The sequence below is a fragment of the Xenopus tropicalis genome, chromosome 5 (assembly GCF_000004195.4).
Source record: "Xenopus tropicalis strain Nigerian chromosome 5, UCB_Xtro_10.0, whole genome shotgun sequence".
Classification (NCBI taxonomy): domain Eukaryota; kingdom Metazoa; phylum Chordata; class Amphibia; order Anura; family Pipidae; genus Xenopus; species Xenopus tropicalis.
In genome coordinates, this window is record NC_030681.2 from 45349307 (window position 1) to 45366547 (window position 17241).

At 38.7% G+C, this 17241-nt stretch overlaps 1 protein-coding gene and 1 non-coding gene across 3 annotated transcripts in view; one reads left to right on the plus strand and one right to left on the minus strand.

Annotated features, from left to right (window-relative positions):
* Positions 1-5159: 5159 nt before the first annotated feature.
* Positions 5160-5242, minus strand: trnal-uaa. Its single transcript has one exon. It is a non-coding gene; the product is annotated as a tRNA-Leu (tRNA).
* A 1305-nt stretch (positions 5243-6547) lies between these two features.
* utrn (utrophin) overlaps positions 6548-17241 on the plus strand; it is a 372003-nt gene continuing 361309 nt past the window's right edge. Inside the window, exon 1 of one of the 2 annotated variants that reach the window (XM_012963789.3) lies at positions 6548-6764. The gene's annotated coding sequence lies outside the window, so the exon portion shown is untranslated. Of the gene's footprint in view, positions 6985-17241 lie in introns of both variants that reach the window. The other variant, XM_004914663.4, reaches the window with a different exon arrangement.

Here is a 17241-nt window from a genome sequence, read left to right on the forward strand (position 1 = left end):
ACATTCTGTATAACAGATCCTATACCTGTAGTTATATCATAATTGGACTGGTATAGCATCCATTGCAGGGTACCTAGATTCAGCTTAGAGGATAAAATAACTGCACTTTTATCAATGCCATTTATTTTTTTAAATGTCCTGGTAAGATGTGCTCCAAACAAATAGCAGTGGCACTCAAGAGCTTCAAGCGGGACTAGCCCTTAAAATTCTTTATTGCGGAAAAAACATGCAACGTTGCATGTTTTTTCCGCAATAAAGAATTTTAAGGGCTAGTCCCGCTTGAAGCTCTTGAGTGCCACTGCTATTTGTTTGGAGTCTGTGGAGGGGGTGCCGATCCCCCTAGGCATTGTGCACTGAGCGGTTAGTGTTTTTTGGAGAGCTAAGGGTGTGCGGGTTAAGGTTCAATTTGTACTGGTGAGATGTGCTACCTGGGGAAAATAACTGATTTAATAAAAGTAAAACAGATCATACTTGGGCAGATTTAAGCTGTTGATTTAGTTCCTTCAGATAAAGTTTGTTCCTGACTACCTCCCTGACAGATATCTGGACAAAATCTTCCAGAGATCATTTGGACAGGTTTGAAAATGCAGGAGGAGAGGACTGCATTGGTGTGTTGATGTGGACCTCTCCCGATGGCCTCCACAGGCCTCCTTTATGATCTGATCTGTGTCCCAAGGGCCAAAAGATTGGATCAGCATGATATAGCCCACCACATAGGTGGCCATATTGGGGAAATTACAAATTACTAAATTTACATATTTATGTTATGGGCCCATAGGTTAGAGACCTGTCACTTCCTGTCATATTTTAATATAGTGATTGAAAAGGGATAGTTCTTCCAATTTAGTCTCTATCTCCTGACCCAGGTGGATGTGTCTGGGGAGTCTGGTGTCAACAAGACCCAGTAAAGAATTCTGCCCTTTTAGAAAAATTCAAGGGACAGGGACCTCACAAATGAGGTTTAGTTAGATTACATGACTAGTTTTGTCAAAGTTCATTCAAGGAACATAAGATTTTAAGGAAAAGTTAGAAGAAAAAAACGATTTGTGCTCCACCAAAGGATTGATAGCTGGAAGAGCTATCCATAAGACATACAGTAACTGGCCTAAAATAAAGAGACCACATTGTGCGTGGATCCAGGCTTTAGGTATCACTCCCTGAACAGTTCCCACTGGAGGGGATTTGGAGCCAGTATCTGGTAAATAGGTAAACACTGTATCCTAACCTACCAAGCATTTCCAGAGTTGTGTCACATTTACTGGCTCTAACTGTGATTGTATCTAACTTTACAACAATATTACCTTAAAGGAACAGTAACACCAAAAAATGAAAGTGTATAAAAGTAACTAAAATATAATGTGCTGCTGCCCTGCACTGGTAAAAGTTGTGTGTTTACTTCAGAAAGTCTACTATAATTTATATAGATAAGCTGCTATGTAGCCATGGGGGCAGCCATTCAAAGGAGAAAAGGCACAGGCACATAGCAGATAACAGATAAAACACTATTGTATTCTACAGAACTTATCTGTTATCTGCTATGTAACCTGTGCCTTTTCTCCTTTTTTCCAGCTTGAATGGCTGCCCCCGTGGCTACACAGCAGCTTATTATATAAATTATAGTAATGTTACTGTAGCAAACACCCCAGCTGTACCAGTGCTGGGCAACAGTGCATTATATATTTATTACTTTAAAGCTCTTTCATTTTTTAGTGTTACTGTTCCTTTAATGCTTTGTAAGTATTAAAGGAGAACTAAAGCCTAACTAAAGAAGTAGGCTAGAAATGCTGATGCACTGTACATTCTCTGTGCTGCTGTCAGTTACTGAGCTTAGGGACTGACTCACAATATACTATATATACAGAATATAAATGTCATAATGTAAGGCTGATTAGTAATAAATACAGATGATTACCACATGGCAGCTCAGAACCCAGTGCAATTAGTATCAGATATGACAGGCCAGCCTCATTGTCTGCATGATATTTTGTGACGACCCCTAAGCTTAGCTTCTTAACAGCTGCTCATAGTACATTAAGGTGTATATTTATCATAATGTGTAAAAAGTGGAGGGAAGCATTATCGGTGATGTTGCACAGGGCAACCAATCAGCAATTAGATTTCAACAGTTAGAAAATCAAAGCACCTGATTGGCTGCTATAAACAACATCACCGGTAATGTTTTACTCCCTTTTTACACAGAATGATAAATATACCCCTAAGCAAGATGGGGCAAATGACAAGATGGAACTGTAACAAGTTTGAAGTCCTGGGTCATTGCTGCTATTGAGATGCTGATAATTTAGGCTGGTGCAAAAAGTTCAGTATATAAAATATGGCATTTTTAGCCATATTAATTTTTAGGGTTTAGTTCTCCTTTAACCCTGTGATGTTTTGATAATAGAACCTTTTTGTTTTGTTTGCAAGATCCTCTGCATTCTAATTTTTGTTTCTACACAGTAGCAAAGAGGTATAGTTGTACATCATCCATCTCCCTTACTCACTAAGCAAGGGCCCATCTCAGTAAGAAAGTCCAGTGTGACTCATGTTCTACCTTCAATAGCTGGAAAGGCACTTTTACGCCAAGATAGGTTCACAATAGTTGGTTAGCCAAATATAAAACATACAAAGGCTAGAGGGAATGGAATCATAATATGCTAAGGAGAACTTCCTGCTTTGAATTGCTCCAACCTGCAACTCAGCCAATGGCTTCAAGAGAGTCTGCATAGGACACAATGGTTCAGTGAGTGTTTGCTTTATATTCTGCTGTGAGAACTTGTTTCCTGCCTTTTTTCCCCTGCTGCATTACTACTCATGTACAGGGTGCTGCTCTTCTGAGGAAACATTGTTACTGATAAAGATATATGCATAGTAACTACTGGTGTAGTGGTTTAGACCCTTGCTTTTAAGGCTGATGGTTTAAATCCACTTTTCATCTTAACCTTCTTTTGTTGATTAATTTAGAAGTGGATTTATTTTTTTTCCTTTAATATGTGCTGGGTTCTTTTTTGTATCGGTGTGTCTGGGGTTGAGGGGGGCGGCTTCAGGCAGCATTAGGTATAGAAATGCCGCTGGGTATAATTGTTAAGAATTGTCTGCTGTTTGATCCCTAATAGCCTAGTGGTGTAGGCAAATGCTTTTTTTTGCATAATGGACTCCTGCCAACAAAATAGTTACAACAGAATTTGAAGAAAGGGGTTATATACCAGTAATCTAATTTTCTACCTTGCAAGGACCAAACATGGAGTAGCTTCAATTACCCTGGTTGCCTTGTTTAGCTCAATAAATAACAAAAGAACCATAGATTTCTTTTTTTGTGATTAAAATCATAAGCCAATTGTATGTTCATCGCAAGCCCTGTTCATTATGGTATGGTGCTGTCTCTTTAAAATAACAGTAACACCAAAAAATTAAAGAAAGGAATTAATTTAGACTTATGTAAATGATCGTGCCTCTCTTTCATACCTCTCTCTATTTCTCTCTTAACCTCTTGGCCATCCGGCTAGCTGTGATGGTTTAATATGCTATTTAATCAGCTGATCATAAATTTTGTTCAGAGCACATTTAAATACATGTAGAAATATGAAGCTTAGGATATTAATATATAAAGCTAGGATAACCCTAGTACTGGTGGTGGTGTACCTGCCAGAGAAAACCACAAGGCAAGTAGAATAGAAAGATAGCCTGAATATTTACTGGGAATATTTATTGTCCTGTTGAAGACAGTATTCATGTAAATATGTTTCCTAAATGAGGCCATCTGCAGATATAATTCCCAATCCCACCAGCAGGAGGCTCTCCTCTAAAGCTGGTCATACCTTTATGCAACCAATATAATTGTACAAAACATAGTTTTGTACAATTTTTGGACTGTGTGGGCTACTAATTAGCATCCCGATAATTTTCATACCATGGCGATAGGTCATTTAGTCGATTGGACTGGTTGGAAAATCTGTGCATGTATTGTGTATCTGACTATATCCTTGGGGGACCTACAATGCATTTCCATGAAGTTACTTTCATACGAGTGGTGTCTCCCAATTATTTTATGTTCAGAACATCCTCCGATTTGTTATTTTTAGGGCTTTATCTTACAATTTCAGTCTGAATGTAAGTTTTAGATTGTTGCATTTAAAAGTACAATCGATATCTGAATGTTCGTTAGAAGAAGACTAAGATCTGAATGTGTATGGCCACCTTAACACTGCCAGATAACCAGTCATTTACCATGCCAAGTGAGACCCAAAACCAATTGGTGGTTAAAGGGCACCTATGTCATCAGAATTATTTTCCTTAGGGCCGTGGCAGACGGGGAGATTAGTCGCCTGCAACAAATCTCCCTTGTCGCAGGCGACTAATCTCCCTGAAATGCCATTCCACCGGCGAGAATGTAAATCGCCAGTGGGATCGCATACATGGTGCCGAAGTTGCCTTGAGAGAAAACTTCAGCGATTTTGGCGCATCGTATGCAATCCCACGACAAATCTCCCCGTCTGCCATGGCCCTTACTGGAGGTACAGGGTAACAAAGCCCACACACTGGTCGGTGGAAAAGATAGCAGTTCTTCAAGAAAACCCTCCTCGTGACTGGTATACCTCTTGCACCAGGAGGAAGCTCCGAGTGCGGCCAGCCATGTTGGGGCACACACTGCACATAATGCACCAACTTTCTCATTATGAGCATGCAGATGACACAAGATTGGGGAACAAGTTGACCCTGTTAGCCTTCATCTCTTGTTAGGTTTGCCTCCCTTTAAAAAGTTAAACATCAGTGGGGGGGTGGGCTGCCAACGCAAAGTGGGAACACTGATGATGCAAAGGGGCAGTATTGTGCCATTGGAAGAGTCAGAGGAGGTAAATCTAAATAGGAATTGGGGCAGGCTTTTGAAGGAAGGAGAAAGTGTTACAAATTTACCAGCAAGAACATTTAAATACCTGGCCCGGTCTTGCCTGGTGTTTTATTAGCTAGGCTGGTATATCTGTCGATATCTGTTGATTAGATAGGTCCCCTTTAACACAAAAGATTGTATAATACATTCAAAGAGCCACAATGCAGTGGCTACAGTGTACCTTTAACATGATAGGTGTAACATTTCATGAAGATTACTTCTTTTTCCTTTTCTTTTTAATTTAACAGTTTCATTTGGGGGAGTTTAAAACACTTGCCAGAAGTGGGGTTCGAACCCACGCGGACATTTGTCCATTGGATCTTAAGTCCAACGCCTTAACCACTCGGCCATCCTGGCTCAGATAGTGTATATTGGTTGTCTTTTCATCATCTGGAACATCAAACTACAATGTGGGGAAGGATTATGCATTACCAACAGTTTAATTCTAAAATATAGCAAGAATAGGGGATTTTCTTTTCTAGGCTTCTTACTGTTTTTGAAACATGAATAGAATTTAAAAATAACCATACATTTAATTTTAGATCCAAGACCATGTGCAATTGGTAACTGCCTTTAGAAGCCTTGGTGTGTTGGTAAATTTTGTACTAAATACATTTTACATTTACTGTAAAAAAGTAGCCTTCTGTAGAAATAGTTATAATGTCAGTAATAACCAAAGCAGCATAAGAACTGCCAGATTTGCATCACAGTAGCAGCATGTACTCTAAATAAATACACCATTCTAGCACCTGATATTGTATCTGATGCAAATAAGTCAGTGTGTGACCTTTGAATATAGGCGCCACATGCAGCTGCTTTCCTTCATTAAGCCCTCATCTTTCCTATAGGTTAAAATGATGCTCATTTCTAAGTTTTTTTTGTAGCTTTTTAGGGTTAAAATTGTAGTTCGCCTTTAAATAACTTTCATGTAAAGAGTGATATTCTGACAAAGTTAGAGGCATATTTATGATAGTGTGTAAGCCAACATCACTGGTGATGTTGCCCATAGCAACCAATCAGATCCTTGCTTTTGTTTTCTAACTTGCAGGTGACCATTAAATTCTTTTTATTGATTAGTTGCTATGGGCAACATCACCAGTGATTTGGGCTTATGCAGTGTAATAAATCTGCATTTTACACAGCATAATAAATAGGCCCCTTAGTGTTCTTCCATCCATTTTTTTAAACTGAACTTTTCTCCCCAAAAGCTCTTCAGTTGCAGCTGTTGCTTGGTTGCTAGGGTCCCATTTAACCTAGGAACCAGACAGTTGTTTTAATGACAGACTGGAAGCTGACTAGAAGAGAGCCTAAGCAGAGAGAGAATAAATAAAAAGTTGTACTACAACTATTGCATTACAAAGTCAGTGACACCTGACAACCAGATAACATTTTGAAACAGAAATGGTAAATGTGAAAAAAAATTAAAAATGAAACACTACTTTAAAAAGTTGAACACATGCTAAATGGGGAACTATCTCTTTAAGGCAAATAAGCAATTGTAATATTTTCTCACTATGGATTAAATATAGTGATTATAATGGATGAACCCGGCAGATGGCGCGGCTCCTCTACCTGAAATCTCCTACTGAAAGACTCTGTAAGCATTCGGGGTGGGCGGGGACGTGAGGAGATTATATGCCACGTTCTCTTAGTTTTAGACCCGACCGCGCTGAAAATAAAACAAGGAAAAGGGAATGTGAACCTTGGGTTGAAAGCAAGGGAGGGCTGCCCTGAGGCACAACACGGGATCGCAAACCCATGCAAGTTGTGCTGGAAGCGCCCAGCCTGGACGCGGGGGGGCTCTGATACTCAGGGGTAATTAGGGCAAATTGAAGTCCTTACAAGAGTCCGAGTTGGCAGAATTAGCAAGGAAAGTGCAGTAAGTGCGGGCGGCTGCAAGTTCCTTAGTGTATTTGCCAAGGGAGGGAGGGGGGATTGGACTCCAGGGCTGCGCTCCGGCTGTGGGAGTCTCACCGGGATCCTCATTGTTTTGGGTGGCGGATCCAGCCCTGGGAATTGTATGGGCGCCCAGGAAGTGGGTGACACTTTGTGACTGGTATCCTGCACGCTGTGGGACTGTGCTGGCAGCCGGATCCCAGGTAAGGTTACAGCTTTCAATCATTCATTTGCCAGTGAAATCCGAGCTGAAGCCTCTGATCTGCCTGCCCTGACTCTGCTGAAAGTTCCTAGCAAACCTGCAAGTCTGCCACGACCTTGCCTGCCGCCTGATTCTCCTTTCCCTTCAATGAAAGAGAATTCCTTGACTTCCGATCAACTTCTTCTTATAACTTCTTATATCTTTATAAGTTTTGCTGTGTTCAGGGCATTTGTCCAGGGCCAGCTTCAAACCTGCAGGGGAAAAAAACACATGGATAAAAGTTATCTTGTGTAACAGTCGTTCGAGTGTTTGCCTCTGTAATGTCCAACCTGTAGCCCTCCAGCTGTAGCTGAACTACTACTCCCTTGCATCCCACCACCAACTCTATGCTGTCCAGTAAAGGTGCTGTAGATCAGCCATCCCTGAGATATATTAAATCCCCCAATTAGCTCTCCTGCATTGCTAGGGGTCTTTTTGTCTCAACATGGCACGGTTTAATAACTAATGGAATGGACACATTCACACTGCATATGTATTTTTGTGAATGAGAGTTACTATACTCTGCACCTGTTTGGCAGCTTTATAATATAAAAAGGTTTTGCAAAATTGAGGACTAACTGCTGATTTATAGCTGCTCTGCTCTTCTTTGCACTTATGTTTTGGGTTTGCAAATAAGGCACAGCAATCTATGCAGTGCTCAGTTTTACACCTGGGGATGACAGATCTGTATCACAGAGCTTGCACTTATTTTTTAATCCTGGTTCACTAGTCTTGCATGTAATGCTGATTTCTTAAATAATTTTAAGAAATTTGTACATAATTAGGTTTCGTGACCTGTTCTAAATCAGCCCAATGCTGTCCTGTTACATGCCAGAATGTCCTATAGGTTTCACAATATTGGTGTGCATAATATTAAAATATTATTTTTATTAGCCTGTTTTTTTAGCTGTTCCCCTTAATGGTGTCCATACATTACAGTTATGATCTTTCCTGCAACCATGAAGATTGTTTGTATCCTTCACTAATGTTCACAGTTGAATTGTCAGATATGCAGGTAGAAACAAAAGAATTCTACCATTATCTGATGATTCGGCGCTAAACGCTTGCCTTTGCACAGGTGCCTTCAATGGTACCCGATCAAAATTTTACATTGCCTTGTTTCCCGCCATACACGCATTAAATATAATTGCACGATCATTTGTGTATGGCCACCTTAAGCCCCTGTAGCAAGCACTAAAAAAACCTGCAAGTGCTCAGTAGCTTATATGTGGGAGTGCATGATATCGATAAATAAATGTGTTCTAATGGGATCTGTGGATTGTATCAGTTGTGATGCTTCACAGCACTCTGCAGGGGAACTCTGTTTATGCCCAGATCCTCATAGTAACAGTAACATACTTTTATACAGTACAGTGTTTTATACCCAGATCCTCATAGTAACGGTAACAACTACTTCTGTACATTCCTTTAGTCTTTACTTTGTCTGAAATGTATATAATGGTGTGCAATAGATTTCAGGTATGTTGTAAGGATATATTTTTGTAGTTTGGTGTCACTTTAGACCTCTCCCAGTAATTTGAAACTTCTTTAGTCCCAAAATAAAGTTATGGGTGGGCAGTGTTATTGAAGTATAGCCATTCTGTCTGCCTTACAGAATATGCCCTTGGGTGCCCATACCTCCAATGCTGGTTGTCACTTTGGGATCCGGTTTTCTTAACTTTAGGTCTCCCGATGTTGTTGAACGCCAACAGTGAAGCAAAGCATGGTGGAAGTTGTAGTCCAACATCATCTGGTGACTAAAGTTAAGAAACAGGGCCTTGGAGGTTTTTTTTGCTAAAAGAAAGCAGGTGTTTACTATCCAAGGCTTTGAATATCTAGAAAACATTTTACAACATAAAGAAATTTTCTACTAAGCAGCTACTGTAGTGCTTTGTAACATATAAACCCTGAATTGTTAGTTCAAACAAAAAATTAGGTGACCTTTAACCAACATGGCAACTTCTCTGCCCGTAATGATGTTGTAATATTGCTGTGGGCAATGACTTACATTACTAGTGCATTATGTTTCCTTTGAGGAAGGGAAATACAGTTGTATGTATAATGCCCCACTAGCACGTGTTTGTGTTTATAGACAATGATACTTAGGAACCAGGCTCAGAAGCCTAAGAAGAGGCTTTAGAAGAGGTTTAAACAGAATAGGAGGCTGCTTCCTGGCACCCACACCCCCTCCTGTGTAAATCCTGTTGTTTAGATACCAGCACACATTTCTGTTTTCAGAGTTTTGTCAGAGCATGTGCACGACAACTCACAGGTTAATGCTACAAAATATTATTTGCACATCAGATATGTAGAATACATTCCCATCATGCTACATTAAGGCCAGTGACACACGGGAAGTTTTGAGCATTATGTTTTACTTGCAGCGCTCCTAATGTTATGGCATTAAGTCATTTTTGGGAGATCTGTGACCCGCGGTAGCACAGATTTAACCACAGGCGACAAATATAGCCATGTGCCATTGCTCTAAATGTAGACTTCAATCGCTAATTAAAGGTGAGGTGCCCATATTAAAAAGTGTTGCATTGTTTTTATCTGTGTTACATTTTGAAGAGACAGTATAATGACAAATCATGGCTGTGGCTGCATTTCTTGCTGAGTAAAACAACAATACCTTTTCTAGAAAGAAATATTTTAACCCCTTAAGTGTCAGCAATGTAGAATCTATGTTGCTGACATTAAAGTTGCAGGCGATTGTAGATTTTGCATTTCCTTAGTTCAACAGTATTCTCTGGAGTCAACTGTGCCAGGCATAGTATTTTGGCTGGATTAAAACTCCCTATCTGCAAAGCAGCAATGCTAACCACTCTACCACCACACTGTCCACGGCTGGGTTAAACTATATTGTTTAACAAAATGAAGCAACACTCTATTCCATTATTCTTTGATCGTTCAATGGTTCTCGATAGCAGTTTTTGCAGGGAAGAAAGGCATTTAATGCCAAATATATCTATTTTTCACAGGAATAGCAACTTGTAGTACATATGTAGAATCTTACCCCCAGGATAGGTGGGTCCAGGTGCTCATGCCCCAGACCTTCAGCTTAGGGAGCCATACAGGAGTACACAAAGGAAAAAACAGCAGGCAGGCACTTCTGGTATCCAAAAATACGTCAAAAAATCAAGGCATTTAGTCAGATTCTTCCTCCTAGTTTAAAGGCCACTGTACAGGTATGGGATCCGTTATCCAGAAAGCTCCGAATTACTGAAAGCCCGTCTCACATAGACTCGATTTTAATCAAATAATTTTAGAATTTTAAAAATAATTTTCTTTTTCTCTGTTAGAATAAAACAGTACCTTGTACTTGATCCCAACAAAGATATAATTAATCCTTATTGGATGCAAAACAATCCTATTGGGTTTTAATTAATGTTTTTTATTGATTTTTTAAGTTGACTTAAGGTATGGAGATCCAAATTACGGAAAGACCCTTTATCCGGAATACCCTTGGTCCTAAGCATTCTGGATAATGTATATTAAATTTGTATGTTTAATAAATATCCACACATCCATCATATAAAAATATATGTAGGCCTTGGGTTGGATACGCATTAAGTTTTTTTATGTATTTTTGCGCTTATCAGAGCAGTACTGTGAAACTGAAAGCAATTTAGCATTCTAACTTCCTTGTACTTTAGTGCAGTTGTAGAATTAAGAAAAAACATATAATAAAATCCTCCTTGTTTGTAAAACTGAGACACTGGAAGCTCATTATCTGCTCTCAAAGGGTTGGTGGAGGGAGGTAATAAGGATAAAAATGAAACAGTTATCCTTTAGTGCTGTGTAATAAAATAAGATCAGGGAAATGTGATATATTTTTTCCTTTGCTACAATATTTTCGTAGGTTATGTTTCTGCCACTGTTTAAGAATGTATTAAAGGCTAAAGCACTATAATAACCTCCTCAGTGCTCCACCCTAAACCCTTCCTTTTGATCCATGTGTCGCTATTGGCAGTTTATGTAGTGTATGCAGTTTCACAGGAGGATTAGCTAAAACTGACCAGCTTGAAGGTGAAGTTATATATTTTTTTTTTTTCTAGAGTAACCACTTTTTCATTAAGACATTATATTACATTCACTGCACGCTGTCGCAATCGTCACATAGCTCAATCTTTTTTTCGGTTCTTGGTTGAGTTGTAACGTGGTTGCAAAGTATATTTTAATTGTGCGTAGTGGACAAATTGTTTACACTGTATGCATTTTTTCCGCTTATACAATTAACTGAAAGGGGGTTATGTATCTTGGTTACAATCAAATACAAAGTTCTGCTTTATAGAGAAAGATGCCGTAATTGGCTATTTCCACCCCTGATTTGCCTCATTGCAGAGTCCTAGCTGATACCGATAAATTGTGTTTTGATGATGTTCAGGACTTAAATTGGTTGTTGATTCTACAGTGGGGGATTCCAAAGACTGACCAGATTTTGGCCACACCTGAAAGAAGGAGAATGCAAAAAAGAACTGGCAAGCAGCCTGTTAGCTGTGTCTGCTACCAGTAAACCATGTTAACATTATATTTAAGCTAATTCAGCACAGTGTTTTCACAGCTGCTCCAGAGACCAGCCTTGTGCCAGTATCATGTACCTGTTAATGGTCTTACAGGGACACAGTACTCACAAGAAGGTAGGTCATAAAAATGTGATTTTGGCCATGTACTTTGTTGTGATTTCAGTGTCCCATCAGATCACTGACTAAGGCATGGGAGGAGCTGCAGCAACTGTTATAACACTGTGCTGGATTTATAGTCTGTCCCCCAACACCGTAAACCAGGAAAGTCCCAGTACCCATCCAGAGACTTCAGTTGTCAAGGGATGCCAGCAGTTGTAGTTTAATGTAGCGGTAGGTTTTTAAGTGTAGCTAAACAGATTATCTCTAATGCGTAACTTACTGCTGTTCTTACAATAATGCTACAAAAACAATAGAGAATTATGGGACAGAGAAGCAGAGAGTTTTAAAGATGGCTGAATAATGACAAAAGGCCATCAAGGGTAACCCCTTCAAATAACCCCCAGTTATAAATAAATAAATAACCCCCTCACATATATACACAATATTGGTGTGTAGGCAGCCATCTCAGTGCATTGCACCTGAGTCTGAGCTTTCAGAAGGAGCCAGCTCTACACATTAGAACTGCTTTTAGGTAACCTATTGTTTTTCCTACTCCCATGTAACTGGAGGAGTCTCAAGCCGGACTTGGATTTCTTACTATTGAGTACTATTCTCATATCTACTGGGAGCTGCTATCTTGCTACCTTCCCATTGCACTGCTAATCTGCTGCTGGGGGTGGTGATATCACTCCAACTTGCAGCTCAGCAGTAAAGTGTGACTCAAGTTAGTCAGAGCGCATGTCACACGGCTGTAGCCCCCTGGGAAATAAAGAATATGGCTAGCCCTATATGAAATTTCAAAATTAATTATTAAAAAAATCTCTGTTTTTCAAAAACGGATTTAAATATAGGATTCTGCTGGAGAAGCTTTATTAACTGATATGTTTTGAAAAAAAAAACATCACCGTCTTCCTTTAAGCGTATGTGCCAAAAAGTCTTTGTGCCTGTGTCCTAAAGAGTAATCTTGTCCCCTCTCAGGCGCCTCTTCTCCAAGGAAAATATCCCCAACCTTGACAGTCTTAACTCATAGTTTAATTCCTCCATTCCTATCTGGATTAGTTGCACATTTCTGCACTCTCTCCAGCTCATTAATATCCTTCTTAAGGACTGGAGCCCAAAACTGCGCTTGATAACCAAGGTGAGGCCTTACCAGGGATCTGTAGAGGCAAATGTATTTTTTAGCCATTGAGCTAATTATCTTTTATAATGCATGTCAGTCCTTTATTTTCTTTAGGAACCACTTGCATTAAATGTGGTTATATAAGTTTTCTTTCATTTGTCGGCACTGTTCACACACTTTTACTTGCATGTTACACTCTGCATTTACAGTATGTAGTGATCTGACGCATTTTGCAAGTGCATTGTGCATTGTTTTCTTTCACTGAACATACATTCGGAATGGGAAGGAAGAGCATATCCCGTTACAAAGATTTTGGCCCCTTAGTGTAAGAAACGTGCGACTGAGCTTTCTCCTGCTTGTAATTTATATCTTCAAATTAGAGCTGAACTGAACAAAAACATGATAATGGTTTGTCAGCTTGCTGCAAGGTTAACTTGAGGAATGCTTCACTATTTTAGTAGTGCATAATAGTTGTTTAGCCTTGCAAATTTGGCCCTGAATATTTCAAATTCCTAAACTGGATAATTTAAGTAAGGAAGTATTTCCACTGGCAGCTGGTTTTTCTTTCCCAGAATGCATTACTTTTCTTCACTTATTTATAGGGCAGTGTTCTTTGAAGTGTCCTATTTTAGGGATGCACCGAATCCAGGATTCACGTAGGGATTCGGTCAACATTCGCCCTTTTTCAGTAGGATTCGGTCAAATCCCCACTCCTAGCCGAACCAAATCAGAATCCTTAAAATCATCTGACTTTGTAACATAAAAATGGAAGAAGTTGAGGGCTAAAGTCAGTGTCAGATGGGCCCACCAGGATACCAGGAAAACTCCCTGTGGGCCCAGGTGTCAGTGGGCCCTCCTGCTCCTGACCATTTGGCCTGTTTCATGGTCATTCCCTATTTCTGAATGAGAACAAAGTAGAGAAATAGATGGAAGAATAGATGCTAGCATGTAAATAAAAGAGACTAGGATGTATTTTTTTTTTTTTTTTTTTACACTTGCATACTTTAATTCCACAGATTAAAATGGAACCATGATAGTCTGACGCAGAATGTTGCTTCCTGGGATCATTCCCCATTCTTCTTAGGCTCACCCCTTCCCTCACTTTGTTCAATTGTGAAGTGAAGTTTCTTTTGTTTTGTAAAAATGTTTTCAATTTGCAGACAAGAGAATTATTTGTTAAAAGATTTGGCTGGAAAAAATGCTTTATGAATATATAAGAATGAAACAAAAATGTAAATGTTTGCATAAAAGCTTTTAATGGCCGCCATTATTTCTTCATTTGCTACAGTTCCACTCCAATTTTAAACAGACAGGTTTTATATGACGATTAAATGCAACATTCAGAAGATAATGTTCAGTTTAGGAACTTCTTCAAGGGAGTTGTTAATATTTCATGTATAATTCTTTGTCTCTGAAACGGTGAAATATTGTATGAAACACAAACTGCCTTAAACTCTATAAACAGAACATATTTTATGGAAGGTCTGTATTATTATAACCATGTAACCAGTCTGTTTCTAATTTTTTTTTGTATATATCAAATTTTAAAAAATAATACAGCAAACCAATAGACAATATTTACGGTCACTAAATTAACATTACAGATATGGGACCTGTTATTCAGAGTGTTCGGGACTTGTTATCCGGATAAGGGATCTTTCCGTAATTTGGATCTCCATAACTTCTGCTAAAAATCATTTACATTTTGAATAAACCCAATAGGATTGTTTTGCCTCTAATCCTAAACCCAATATGATTGTTTTGCCTCCAATAAGGATTAATTATATCTTAGTTGGGATCAAGTACAAGGTTCTGTTTTATTACAGAGAAAAAGGAAATCATTTTATAAAATTAAAATGATATATAATGGCATCTATGGGAGATGGCCTTACTGTAATTCCGAACTTCCTGGATAAAGGGTTTCTGGATAAGGGATCCCATACTTGTACCTCTATTTTCATGTAGGGGGGTTACTAGACAGTATGATTCTCCTTTTTTACTCTGGTGCTGTCATTCAAACATCCTGTTTTGGGCCCCGCTCAGAGAATAATTATTGTACCGTGCAGTTTAATATTACAGAATTATTTATCTTTACTGTTGGGGTTGACTTTAAAGCATTAAAAAAATGTGTATATACCCCACTTAAGTACTGACAATGTAATTTTTTTTGCCTAATAAAAGAAAACTTAATTCTAAGCAACTTTGCAATACACATTTGTTACATATTTGTAATGGTTCTTTTACTTATTTGTATATATATAACTGCTATTAAAAGCAGTGTGTGTCTGTCCTTTCTATTCTCTGCCCTGGTGGCTCTGGCGTCTGAAACAATGTAACACAAGGCAGCAGATTTTACAGATCTGACTTGCTGGCACTTGCAACATTATTTAAAAAGTAACAATGAGGAGTTCAGCCAATGCTGTTTTCTATAGCAATTACATTTACTAATAACTTTTAAAGCACTAATAATTTTAAATAAATTGATATTGGAAAGTTGCTTAGAATTATTAGTTTTCTTTAATTAGGCAAAAAATTATCTTTGGGGTTGACATGTCCTTTAAATACTTTTTTTGAATAGAACTAAGCTTGAATCCCATTTGTTGAAAGTTGACTAAACCCCCATATGTAATAAAAGGAACTGTCTGCCAGGTGCTGTAACCCATAGCAACTAATTACAATGTTTACTTTTAAACAGGTGGCCAGTAATTGCCACCTGCTGATTGGTTGCTATGGGTTAATGTACCTGGGCAAACTGAAGGGGTCATTTATGTCCAATTCTGCAGTTACGACAAATTCCGCGATAGTCGGCTGCGCAAATAATCCCATTCACTAAAGGGCACACTTTTCACTTTCATATAGTTGTGCTCAGTCCATCCAGCCTCCAGTTATGCATTCAGTGCAGTTGTACCTGGAGCCACAGGCCCTGTGTTAATCACCACAGTTCGTTTGCACTGAAAGAATTGAGCACACACGTAACTACCAAATGCCTGAAATGATGGACACCAGACTTACACAACTTATCCCCTTATCCCCTGTGCTGTGTAAAGCTGGCCATACGCGCACCAATATACATTTTATACGATTTTCGGACCATGTGTGGCCTCAGAATTATAGTCCTGCTAATTTTCGTACCATGGTGAATGTTCGTTTAGTCGATCGGACAGGTTATAAAATTTTGGTCAGATAGTGATGTGATGTGTATGCCATCCCACCGGCAATTTATATTCTTGGCGGTGGGATGGCATGTCGGGGAGATTAGTCGCCTGCTGTAGTTAAGATTTATCGCGGGCGACTTATTCCCCCCTTGTGCCACTGCCCTTAAAGCGGTGCTGAATTTTCAGAGCAAATGCTCTTGGGGCATTTTATTTACCTGCTGTTACTGATCTTTGAAAGTAAATGTTTTCCCAATTTTGCTTTCTTTTACTGAAGAATGGATGCTGATTGAAAGAGTTCAGACTTTTAGATTTTTATATTGCTTTTTCTTTCATCTTTTTTTTTTTTTTTTTTTTTTTTTTTTTTAATTGTATCTTGAAGCCATCCTGTCATGGCACAACAGTCTAACATGTATGGTATAAAACACTGCAGTTATAGCCAGCTTGTTCATGGGTTATTGGAAAATGCAGAAGAGAACAAACGCAGAGGTTTGGCCGATCCTGACATGTTTAATTCAACGTCCATAATTCATATTGTAGCGAAAAAACATAAATACAAAACTAAGAAGAGTAAGGATTTTGGTAGTACGTATATTTTTCATACAACAACAAAAAAAGAAACATTATAGACTTATGTGACACTGACAGATTAATCACTGCTGCTTGTAGTTGGCTAAAAATAGATTGTATTGTTCCAGTGGGGCAATTAGTCTATTATGTCCCCTTATAAAATAATGAAACCTATATCTGCTAAGCTACAAGAGGCAAAGATTAATCTCCCAGTAAGGAACTACCTGCAGATGGTATGTTGAAGTTGATTGAAATGGTATTATCCATTCTCTTTGCCTGCAAGGCAAATATTCATATAAATAGACCATATCAAATTCAAAACAAACTGAAAGCAAAGCACATACTACAGATGTAACAGTAAACTTCTTTATTTGATGAACATAAAAATAAAAAAGCTGTTTAGCACATGTATTATATGTGTTTCTTTGTCTCCAGGTTTAGGAGTTAGGGGGTTGTTCACCTTTGGGTTAACGTTTAGTATGATGTAGAGAGAGTGAGATTCTGAGACAATTAGCAGCTGGGCTTCATTTTTTATTATTTGTATTTTTTTTTTAATATTTACATTTTTGTTCTCCAGCTCTCCAGTTTCTGCAGTTTCAGCAGCTATCTGGTTGCTAGGTTCCAAATTACCTTAGCAACCAGGGAGTGGTTTGAATGAGGGACAGGTACATGGATTGGAGAGGGCCTGAGGAGAGCATAGCTGTTTTAGTCATGGAGCATTCCTTACCTTAATGTTTGCATTTATACATGGG